At 39.8% G+C, this 13,168-nt stretch overlaps 1 long non-coding RNA gene across 1 annotated transcript; it reads left to right on the forward strand.

The window, feature by feature from the left end:
• Positions 1-8,201: 8,201 nt before the first annotated feature.
• Positions 8,202-10,003, forward strand: LOC137180544 (uncharacterized). The gene is made up of 3 exons (XR_010927991.1): positions 8,202-9,086; positions 9,215-9,295; positions 9,719-10,003. It is a non-coding gene; the product is annotated as an uncharacterized lncRNA (long non-coding RNA).
• Positions 10,004-13,168: the final 3,165 nt, after the last annotated feature.

Raw genomic sequence — 13,168 nt, forward strand, 5'->3', positions numbered from 1 at the left:
CTGCAATAAGTTAACAACTAACCTCATGCTGTGTCAAACGGTAACCGCATTTACAAAATAGGATGCTAACAATGTTAGCTAACTAATGTTAGCATTATCCCTCATCAGCTGGTGGTTTTACAGGTTAGTCACACAGCCTTACAATAAAAACACATTTGGATTTGGAAGTTGCGAACATTAGAAACAAGGACTTACCAAAACAGTTCATGTCTTCGTGAAGCTCTATCTCTGATCTCTGGTCTGCACAGCGCTGCTGCTGAATGCGGAGCTGATCAAGCAGCTGTGTGTACAGGAGGAACCGCACAAAGTCCTGGTTTCAACATCCCATTCTGACCTTCATTGTATCGCAAATAACATAACTCTCCTGTCAAAAATGAGCCTGCACACAACCATGTTCCTCCATCACAGCAGCAGCAGTGAAACTCGTCTTCTCACCTGCATGAAAACTAGGTGCTGCTTTTCCTGCTAAGAAAGTGGATTTCAGGTCCTGACAGGCTGGAATTTGTACAGCCTGATATAATGCAAAGCAAAACTAGTGAAAAAAAATTTGTTTCACTAAATGACGACTGCTCAGGTTCATTAGTACTTAGTACCGCTCAGTGTACTGCATCTGGGACAGGGAGAGCAACTCCCTTACGTGACGTAATATGACATGTTGTTGAAAAAAGCTTGTTTTAAGGCACTGCTCAAAATGCTCACTTTTCTTCTTAATTTCTGCCTTTATGTCTAATAAAACTAAACTAATAAAATCATACATAACCTTTCACAGGATAATTTTCATGATACATATACTGTAAATCCAGTAAAAAAATTCAACCTTCAAGTTGCTCTTTAAGCTGCATTAATTAACATTTATCAGTACGTGCACACATAAAAACCACACAAAAGCCATGTTGGCTACAATAGTGGCATAAATAAATAATAATGGCAGCTCAATCCCATACAATCCACTAAACCAGTGGTTCCCAAACTTTTTTAGACCAGGGCACCCCTTCAAAGGAAATTTTTTGTCAGGCACGCCAAGCAACCATCCCCCAATATAACTTGCATAACCTATATGTACACAGAAGCTTATCTGTTTTAATAATGTCATAATATCATATTATTATTAGGTTAATATAGGTTCATCACTCAGAGAAAAATTCCCAACTGTTAGTATTACCATTTCAAATTTTAATTATCATTAAAACCATACTGTCCAATACAGTCTCCCAGAAGCAGGCGCACAGGCACAGCATGCAAAGTGTGTCGTGCCTCAATGAAAACATGGCAGAAGGCAGTGACAGTGCTCCAGAGATTTTTCAGCCTGCTAAGATGACTAAGTCTGAAGTGTGGTTGTATTTTGGGTTTTATAAAAGTGCTGAAGGAAACTTGATTGAAGACGGTCACCCTGTCTGCAGAAGATGCAGAAAGAAAGTCACTATGACTTTTTACAGAGTGGGCCTGCAGCAGGCAAGCCCAGTGATGCTACTGGTCCCTTGACACAGACACTTGAGCAAGCATTTCAAAGACATGCTGCTTATGCATCCAAATCAAAAAGTGCTCAGGACCACACTGCAGCCCTTTCATATTACATCGCAAAAGACATGATGCCATTTCAAATCGTTGAGAGGCCTGGCTTTCTGAGGCTGATGAAGGTTGCTGTGCCTCACTACAAAGTCACAGTGCCATCACGAACATTCTTTTCCGAGACTAAAATCCCAAACCTGTACAACCAGGTTAAAGCTGACGTTGGAAGCTGATGTTGTTGCTGCAACAACTGACCAGTGAAAGTGAAGCTGGTCAACCCTACATCAGCTTCACTATCTGTTACCTCACCCCAGACTAGAAAATGGAATTAAACTGCCAGGAAACACAGTACTTCCCAGAAGAATACTCAGTTCACAACATCAGAGTTTTTTGAGAATATGCTGGAAGAGTGGGGGATCAACAAAAAAGACCTGGTCTGCATAACTACAGACAACGCAACAAACATGATCAAGGCTTTTGTAGAGTTCCCAGATCTGTGGCTCGAGCGCTTTGGCCATAACTTGAACCTGGCCATCTCAAAGGCTCTGGAAATTCAGAGGTTACACAGCAATCAAGGCCTGCTGTCATCTGGTCCAAGGCTTCTCATGGAGCTGGAAGAGAAGGAGAGAACTGAGAGAAAAGCAAGCTGCCCTCAACATGCCACAGAAGGCCCTGATCAATGATGTGGTGACGCAAAAAACGATGCTGGAGTGTTCCCTCAGCCAACAGCAGCCAATCTGTGTGACACTGGCTAGAGAAAGAGGAACATGGCATCTGATGAACAAGGGCGCCAACATAAGTGGAGCAACTGCGCCAGCTACTTGAACTTCTGAGCAAGTTTACAGATCAGAGACACAAGTGACACTGTCACAGCCATCAAGCCTGTCCTGGACCACATCACATGTGATGTTCTGGTGGAAAAGGATAAGGAGTCATCCCTGACCAAGGAGATGAAAAGGGTAATGTGAGAAGACCTTAACAACAGATACACAGAGCAGGTGTAGAGAGTCATGCACATGGCTTGTTTCATTGACCCTTGCTTCAAAACGAGCTTTATAGATGAACCTGAGGCTGCAACAGTTGACAGCTGTGTTCAAGAGACTTTGAAGCTGGAACCTGCACAGGTCAGGGACGTACCATAAAGCACCAGCAGCACCTTCACCATCAACACAGCCACAGTAGCATCAGGGGGGAAAGGTCTGTCTGAGTCACTGAGAAAGATTACCTCAACAAAGCAGCAGAGAATTAAAGAGGGTCACATTCCGCCCACCCCAGAAGACAGAGTGAAAGAAGAGATCAAGGTCTAGCTGTCTCTGCCATCCATTCCAGCAGAAGAGGATCCACTGGTGTGGTGGAGGAGCCATGAGTCAGAGCTGCCTCATCTTGCCAGGGTTGCCAGGAAGCTTTTGTGCATCCCAGCAACCAGCGTGCCATCAGAGAGTGTTCAGTGCCAGCGGGCACATTGTCTCCCCTCGGAGATCACTACTTAAACCAGACAAAGTAAATGTGCTGACATTTTTACATTTCAATGTCAAATGAACAAAGATGCATAAAGAATGTCAGGCCAGCAGCACCTTGTTTCTTAATGAAGGAGAGAACAGACATACTGCTTCAAAACGAGCTGCTGTTCATTTGATTTGTTTGCATATTTTGTGTTGTTATTTTAATGTCAAAACTTGCACATTGGAATTTTTTTTTACATGTTTGTGTTGTTCATTTAAACCTGCAGAGATGCATACATACAGGATGTTAGGCCAGCAGCAGCTTAATGAAGGAAAGAACAGAAATACAATCAGTGCTGTTCATTTGATTTGTTTAAATATTTTGGGATGTTATTTTAATGTCAACACCTGCACATTGGATTTGTTTACATATGGTTGTGTTGTTCTTACATGCACATTGCTTTGTTTATAATGGTTGTGTTGCTTGCTTTTATATGCACATTTGATTCGCTTACTTAGGGTTGTGTTCATTTAAACCTGCACTAGGGAAACTTTTCATGAAAAAATTGCTTCTTACAGCGATGCATGAAACAGTGATATTGCCATCATGAGCTCTCCTGGTCAGGCACGACCAGTGATGTGAAATCTGTAAGAGACTAGATCTCATTACTTGAGCATAGAATGTGAAGAAATGTCTTTTTGGCAGCTGTTTTCTGATCTGCAGTGTGCACAAAGTGCAGTTACCTTCATGGCCATATTGTGCCATCTTCAATTTTAATGCACATTTGATATGGTTTTCATATGATTGAATAAGGTATTGGCTATGTTATTATTCAATGTTTATGCAAACCAAAAGTGCATAAGTGCTGCTAATTTTATTTGTGGTTATAAAACATGGCAAAATGATTTCAGTACTTTTTGAACATTTTCATCACATTTTAACAATACCACGATAATACTAATAACTGTCATAATTTTTGTCACTATAATCGTGATAGGAAATTTTCATACCGTTTCATCTCTAAAGTTAATATGTTAAATGTATTTCTTTCATTTTCTTCAATTAAAATGAGCCTATATAGAAGATGTACAAGGAAAAACAAGCAAAACCCAAAAAAGGTTTTGGGGGTTTTAATGGGACATGCCATTAGCCGACTATTTTTGTCAGTCAGCTCGGATTCAGTTGTCTCTGTGTTGAGAACTGAGATGTTTCAGCATTTATTTGAGCTGTTTTTTTTGTGTCAAATCTTTCCATCACTGCTCTGATGCTTACTTTTTTCTGACTGCTGAGCTCCTGCAAAACTCCCGAGCCGGAAAGCGTGTTGTGTTAACATGACAACCGGCAACAGTGAGTTGTCATGTCAGCTGCAATTACCTGCATATTAAACAGTTTTTTTTAATATAGTGATGTTGAAATATCTTGCTTATTCATCGTTTTGATATGTTCAAAAATGTAACATATAAAATAGTTAATGCAAATGTAGCCGATTTTTAAAATGTGGTGAAATGTTATTAAAAACATACAATAGATGAACAATGATATGATTAAACACACTGCACTGGGAACCACTGCACTTAACTCTCTATCCACTCAGCGTTCTTCATAATAAGTGCCACCCAAAACACGGTAATGGGGAGTGGAGGTTGACAATAAAACCCTCTGATGGGGGGGGGGGGGTTAGCAGTTCACTACAGAGGAGAATGTGCAGAGCATCATTTCTAGTAAGGCGTGTCCTTGACAAAATGTAAGGGGCGTAAATTTGTAGTGGCCCTCCTTACTGCTGTTCAAGCAACTACCATGCATTTAGAAATCCCCTAACTTCAGTATTTATCACGAGACTAGCAGCAGTGGTGACCTGCTCTACTGCACCTGCACTGCCCCTAAATGGAAGCACATGTGCCTGAGAATGCAGGAACCATTATACAGATTTTTATTTCTGTCTGGCTACTTTAGGAAGTATCATTAGTGGCGAGGCACATCAACCTTTCTTACACTTCTTATGTGTTTTATTGTGACTGTGTAGCTGAACTGTAGATTCTATTCTTTAGTTTTCTATATCTATTTTATCGCATGTGTTCACTGTTTTGAAATTGTTTGCAATTACAGGCAAACCGCACATATTATAACACAACAACTAAGTGAGTGAGGTGTCTGCCGTGGTGACGGGTGCTTCCTGCTTATATGGCATCCCAGAGTTTACCTGTTTATTTCTCCTCTCCCACTGACTACAGAATGTCCTCCACAGCTGTGAGCATGACTTCATGCAGAGTGAAGTGCTGAGTGTGAAGGCACTGATTTGGAAAATGGCAGCGACTTCCTAGAAAAGGCTCAGCTTTTTGAAAACAGTGAATCTTTGACTGGCTCTGTTCTGTTGTGCTGGTGTGCCATTATGAATCTGTGTGAAGAAACCAAGGGGCAGCTATGATGTTAAATTTGTATCAGCTAATCATCAAACGGGATCAGGTAGGTGTGGTTGAAGCTGTGGTTCTTGTTGGGAACGAGTTGTTGTAAAACAGGCAATTATCAGGTAAGGCAACATTATAAACTTGTTAAACTGATATCTGTTAGGGAGCATACAAGTTTTACAACTGTCACTGCAGCAAAATATCTATGTACAGCAAAGCATGTGTTAAAGCTATAATATGTAACTATTCTGCATTAAAATGTCTAAAAAACAACTAGATCTATGTTACATTATCCCAAATGTTTCCAACAATTTTCAAACTCACAGAAATCTGTAATTTTAATCAAGGTAATGGTCCATTTCATTTGGTTGCCCATCAATGGCATCATACCCCCTCTACCAAAGAGTACACACATTCAAGATAGTACGTTGGTGTTGTGGTTGCCTGCCAAAAACTGTCAAATTGACTTTTATTCAATTTTAACCCACATTTTTATTATAAACTTTTTAGATATTAGTTGTTTTTAACTGTATCTTTTAACCAGATGAAGGATTTTAGTCATCGGACGTCTGGATCTTAAGTTATCAGAGAAACAAGCTGAGCAAACGTTAGCAGCAGCTCGGCTAGCAGCCCCTCCCGGACGTCATCTTTCCGCCAAACAGCATCAGAGAAACAGCAATTTTTAACGTGAAACTGCTTTACTCACTGTTTTTACAGTTTTATTTACCATGTACGTTTGTTTTGGAGAGAAGGAGACCTCTGTGGATAATTCAGCTCACAATAAAAACCTGCTGAACGTCAGTATCTTAAGTTATCAGAGAAACAAGCTAGGTAAACGTTAGCAGCAGCTCAGCTCGCAACTGCTATCGGACATCCTGTGTCCACCGAACAGCGTCTGAGAAACACTGATTTTTAATGTGAAACTGCTTTATTCAGTGTTTTTACCTGTTTTAATCACCGGGTCTGTGATGTGGTGTTTTGCATTTTTGCTGCACAAGTCATCAAATTTAGGTTGGCACAACTGGCATGTGACATTTATGTGTTTGTTTTGAATTGAGTGGAAACTCAGCACACACAAAAAAACTGCCCTTTTCACCAAATCAAACAGCCTTTCTGCTCATGACTGCAAGTCCATCAGTTTAGACTTCAGAATGCCCCACCTCACCATCATGCTTCAACACAAAATGCATATCATTAAAGTAGACATGCCATGGAGGTGTTAAGAAATCCCTGATGCATTATCAACATCTTAGTTGATTATAACACTTAGGCACCAAAGCCCAAGTGTTATTTTACAGAGCCTAAGCCAAATGAGCAGAAAAAAATCTATGCTGAGAGTTTTCTACCACGTTTTGCTGTCATTTCTGGTTGCGCTAGATACTCTTTCCTTTCCTCTGCTTTCTTTATCAGAGATTGACCGAGGGTGGGGCTCAGCTCTTCCACACACGCACACCCACACAGACACACAGAGTTGACGGCAGAGCACAGAGGCTGTGGTAGAGACAGTGAACCAGGTGAAGTGAAAGATAACATTTTTCTCGAGATGACAACAACTCCACGCTTGTTACTGCAAGTGCAATATAACCTTCACGAGTAAAAAGCCAATTAGACTACTTTATCAAAACATCTGTTCATCAAGCGTAAACATGTAGAAAAGCAATATTTTCAACTGCTTTGTACACAGTCTCCAATGTATGTTTTACACGACCACAGTGCGCTGCTTAGGCTAATAGCCAATTGTTCAGAACAAGCTAAAACGAAAGCTGTCTGTATGCATTACTGTTAAACTTAGTCTGTAACATATTCAAACTAGTCAAATTCTTGTAAACTTAGCTACTAGCTGAGACCTTTCTCTAGCAGCGGTACCTGCAGGCAGTGAGTCACATCAGCAGCAGAGGGAGGAGGACAGAGGACAGGATCAGTGACTGATGGTGACTGATGTCTGTGTTCTTCATTCCTTCTAAACTTCACTCAGTATTTTGATGTCAGAAATATGATTTTCCTGACATTTTTAGATTTCTTTTCAGTGAGATATTATTGAGTTTATATAGTGAATTTTCTGTTGTAAACATCACTGTTGCTGCTGTAGAAACAATATTTTGTCATATTTAAAATTTAAACTTATCCTAATCCTGTTTTAAATGTATTATTTTTTAAATAAATATTTTAAAAAAACAATTATTTAGTAATGAAAAAGAACTGGTAGGAGTACTGATAAGATTCAAACTATACTCGTGCCTACAGCTGGCTAGTGGCTACACCCTGACTATGGGAGGATGAAAAAAATCACAGTTCAAATCTATTGACTGTAAGCCTGTTTTACCAATGTTATTTTGTGACTGTTTTATGTTTTGTTTTGTTTTTTTTCAAAATATTGTAATGATAATAGTCTGAAATTGTGTGAAAATGCATAGTTTTTAGTCAAATAACATCAAATTTTCTTGGGGAAAGACCATCAACACCCCCCAACAACAACACCTAAGTCCTCCAAGCCAAGCCTAAAGAAAACCCTGTATATATATATGATGTGCTGTTGACGATGAATAGATAAAAGTGCAATTTAATGAAGCATCAAACGCACATCAATGCAGTTAAATTAGTTTTGATCTGTGAAATGTGAAAGCTTTGACTTTAACAGAGCTAACTCTTTTCATCCCCACAAAATACCAACATATGCTGGCATGTTATTTCTGTACAGGAAAACTGTGATTGGAAGATTTCACTGCTCTGTCAGCAATGGCAGCTATTATCTATATGCTTGGTCTGTTTCAGGTTCACTCAGACATGTTTGTTTACAGAATTACACAGCATTTCATGAAAAGTCTAAGGTCACTTTTAGTCTTTACCTTACATATATATACCCTCTGTATTTTCTCAACACTTTGTTTCCAATGAATATGCTGGTCCCTGCCCCTACTGTAAGGGCACTTTGACAACACAGCCATCATGCCTACTTGAACCTACAACCTCTACAATTTTCCATTACACTCTGAAAGTCTCTGCAAAACCCTCAGGCCAGGTGTTTCACTGAGAGCCCTGAACTACACTACAGTTCTAACAGGAAGAGCTTCGAGCCAGCAATCTAGCCAGCTACAGTTTGGTTCCACAGGTACTACCACTGAAGATAGGTCAAAAAGACCTGAGGATAGCCCTGTGTCCAACACAAAACCCCTTCTAGGAGTATCAATAATTCAAAAGGACAAAGTGTCTGATACATGAGAATAAAATGCAGCTTGCTTTCCCCTCCTGTGTCAATATTTTGACAGCGAGTGCGAAGAGGGGGAAGGAATCCGAGGGGACTGCCATGTAAAGTGTTCTTTCATGTTTTGCAAAGTGACTGCTACCTCTCCCTCTCACCAATTCTACATTCATGAAATGGAGAGTTAAGAGGAAGCCACTGTGAGGGTACAGTCTGTTCAGACTGACTGACTAACTTAATAACCGACTGGCTGGGAAAATGACTGAGCTTCATGCCGCCGGTCTCCTCTTCTCTGCGGCTGCTTCACTTCCAATGTCTCTCTTTATTCCTTCCTCTGTCTTTCAGCATTTATGTTTTTTTTTCCTTCTTTCATTCTTTAGCCCAAAATATATGCAGACACGTACGCAGACAGCTGCGGACACCATGGACACAGTAGTGGTTCTGTTTATACTACTTTCTAGAGTCAGCTTGGAGGATGTTTTCCACACATGCCCAGCAGATCGACATCTACTGGCCACAACAAATTGGAGGTACGCCAATGTCCACACACAGGCTATGCATACACCCTCTGATGATGAAATTTACATCACATGGACCCTTGCATAGTCATGGATATGGAAAGTATAACACTGACTTTACACACCCTTACTTTCTGCAGCAAAGAGGGAAGGTCATTACAGCTACGAGGAGGAAAGAGAATAATGCACAAGGAGACGAAAAAAGCTGGAGAGATGAAGGGGTAAGAATAGAAACAAATGGAGAGGAGTGAACAAAAGGTAATGAGGCCAAAAGAAAGGGAGTGACTGAAAGGAGTACGATAACAAGATAATGTGCTACTGCCAATGTAGTTCTGATTTAAAACAAATGGCTTTTATCATCTTCAACTGTTTTTTATTGCGTTAGATTTTGGGGCAGACTGTACTACTCAAAGCTGAGGAACATCTTCTTATGGAGACTGTTGCGTCATCTGAAGTACTGTTCACCATGGTTTAAGTCTAGTACTTAAAGCGGGTAGTGAGAAGGCTGTTATCCACATTTGGGTTGCACATTGCGACTAATCACTTAACTCTTCTCCCAAAAGTATCGTTGTGATGTACAAACACGTACACACATGCACGCACAAAGTGAGAGCCACAAACACTGCTTTAATTATGCTGTGAAGTTTTCTCCCAGATGCCCTAGTTATACCAGGGAGCGGGGACACGGCAGAGTCTTTGGGGACAGACAACGCTCCCTGAAGTGGGCGAAGGAGGATGGAAGACGTCCCTGGTGGCACCAGGAAAGACCACATCAGTGTTCTCGCGGGAGAGCAATTCGGGACCTTGTTTTCTCCTTCTTTCAGTTCCCTCTCCCATGGATGAAAAGAAACAACACAACATCTCAGAATTGCTTTTGTCTTTCTGGGAACATAATGATACTGTATATTAATAAATAAATAGTGGGAATAAAGTCATCAGACAAGCTATTAGGGTTTCACAGGCTATTATTATTTGTTGTTTCTTTTTCCTTTCCCACTACATCTCCATTGACTATACTGTTCATTTCCTGAATTTCATTATTTGGTATAAAAAGGCCATTCACTCAAGACAATCATTAGGCTACATGTAAGAACCATTTGATCAAACAGGTTTGTTCTTAAGTCACACATACCAGTGATTCAGATCATTTGCTGCATTCACAAATTTTCTTGAATTTAGAATGTTTTCTAAGACATTCACAAGTGGTCCATGCCCGATGTACATTTACATGTCATGTACAAATAGTCTCCCTTCACAGAGAACACTTTGACTTAACAATTATGAATCTGGAGTTTAAACATGTAAAAACCTTAAGAGGAATTAGATCAGAAGATGGATGATGGTGTGATGTTTGTACAGTAAAGTAGTAGTAAAGTAGAGTAGGACAAAGAATGGAAACACGGAACAAGCTAGGCTCTGTGAAAGGTGACAAAATCTGCCTACAAGCACCTGTTAACATCACTATTTAAAACATTATGTCTCATTTGTTTAATCTGTAAAATTGTAAGTGTAAAAACAACATGTTTGGATTTTACTTTTTTTGGGACATCTGTAGTATCTTTTCCCCATTTTTTCAGACTACCGACGTTCTAAATATGTTGTTTTTGACTTCAAATGACCACTTCTTCAAAGTCTTTGGTAACATTTTTATGAATTAAACTTGCCCACAAACTGAGCAGACGGTTAGTCTTGTATAGCAATTAGAGGAGACTGATTATGCTAATGATCAAATATCAGAAATGTGAACCCACTTATGAACACAGGGCTTGACATTAACTTTGTGAGGCACTTGTCCTTCAGACAAGTTAATTTACCTTTCACTTGTCCAGACATAAAAGTCACTTGTCTGAGTAAAAATTACACAGTACAGAAGCTAAAGACACTCTAACTTCTGTTTCACTGGGACCTTCCTCTCTCCCTCTCTCAATGCCATTTCAATTCCATATGCTTTATTGGCATGGATGTCAGATAAACAATATTGAACAATAAGCATCATTGATAATACAAATCATTCAATAAAATAAAAAATATATAAAAATTAAAATAACAAGAAGCAGTGAACACTTGGGCTGACGTTAGCTACTTTGGCAAAATTGTTAGTCAGGGCAACAAACAGGGCAGGTATCGTAATCAAGTTACATTAAACTTACCGAAATATTACAACAATAATCTGACTCCATGCGAGTCCTGGAGCCGGGGAGTGCAGCAGGTGAGCTAACTGTCAATCACAGCTGTCAATCAACACCGACACAGCCGACATCAAAGCTACTACAAGCCTCCAAATCTGATTAACAAGAAATAATTTTCAAAATGACAATCAGCACACTTAAGAAGGCCTGAATTTAGCAATTAAGACATAATTCAGTTAGTATTTCTGATGGGTTGGTTGACACTTTTTGAATGGGGGTCAATTGGAGGCAGGGATTTATTGGAGCCAGCATCTAGCTGCTATCGGTGGCATTGCACTTTAAAGTACTTCCACATTGGCTTCAGCCTCATGCTGTGGTAGTTGCTGCTTGGTTGAAACAAGCAATTTACAACAACTTTGTGCAATTAAGGTTTGTTGAATCCAACTTAAACACCTCACAGAAAACCTAAAACAGAAACTGTTCTTGCATAAATGTTTTTAACAATCACATAAATGAGCTTGATATCTTATATTCATGTCTCATCTTCTGTATGAGCAAATGTAGAACTAATCAGACCATATACTCTCCATTTCCTGTTTCTCATCAGCATCTGCTCCCTATAATGAGCCTCCTCACCAACTGTTGTTGCATTTTAACTTGTCACAGAACATCTGACCCTGGTCATGTTCCCACATCAGGTGACTGGGACCCTGTAATTGACAAAACGGTCTGGCTGCTGAAGCCAGCCTTCCTTTATGACACTGGATAATTTGCTTGATATTATGACTCATATTAAGATTAATTAACAGGTTGGCCTGCACTACACTCGTCAGCCAAGTCTGTGGTTCCTCATCTAATAACAGTGTCATTTTTTTGATTCATTTATTTATTCTTTTTTTCCCCTTTCCTGCCTCAAGAGCTATTAAGCTGGGTCTAATTAATGCACTCTATGTGGACTGTGAGCTCTTCAGAGACATGGTCTGAGTGATCATCAATGACTTGTTTTATTAGTATTATTAGTATTTCTTTATCAGTGTTCATCAGTATATCACTGGGTATTAACAAAGACTTATGATACACTATTATTATGTGTCAAATGACTTTTATCTTACAGATAATTTATAGCTCAATATTTAAAGAGAAATTGTATGTTTTTACGTGTATTCGAAATGCAAACTGATTTACATATTTGACACTGTCCACATAAGAAACTGAAAACATTTTATCCTGTATAGTAATTAGTGAAAACATACAGACTCACAAAGTAAATTTAAAAGTAAATAGAGAGAAGCAAATAATCACACCTCAGTGTTAATGCAGCAAGTAGAAAGCAGTGCTGCATACCAGATAATGTCAGGATAAACAGATGGCACAATGTTGCAATGTTGAGATTTCACACTGTGTATAATTTACAGCTCCAGTGATACCTACCATCACACGGCTAAAGCAGCACTATGGTGCTGTCAAGCCAACTACAGACCCATCTGAAGAGAAAAAGAAATAAAATAATTACATATTTTTATCCAATGTAAACATTTAGCCACAGGATTTTTGTCAGACGGGGACTTTCCTATCGTTCTTCGAAGCTCGTCTGAAAATGAGCACCTACATTTCATTACGGGGCCTTCTTGTCGCATTTGCTGCCAACACTGCCAAACATCCCAACTTCAAACAACTCTCCCTCTTGCTAATGAGCAAAAGACGCATCCTGTTTTAGAATCCACAAGCGCCACCTTCTCTGAAATGCATTTCCCTTTCTCTGTCTTCCAACCCACCCCCTTCATCCCTCCACCCTTTCGCAATTGAACTCAGAAGTGCCGGCACGCAAATCAAGCGCTAATCCATTTGAAGCTGACAGGGCGTCCTGATTACGGCGGCTGCTTTCTTCTTCAAACGTCCCATCACCATCATCTATCCAGGAACACATGTCGAAACATGAAAGAGCTCCCGAGTTCAATTAGCCGA

The sequence above is a fragment of the Thunnus thynnus genome, chromosome 3, assembly GCF_963924715.1.
Source record: "Thunnus thynnus chromosome 3, fThuThy2.1, whole genome shotgun sequence".
Lineage (NCBI taxonomy): Eukaryota > Metazoa > Chordata > Actinopteri > Scombriformes > Scombridae > Thunnus > Thunnus thynnus.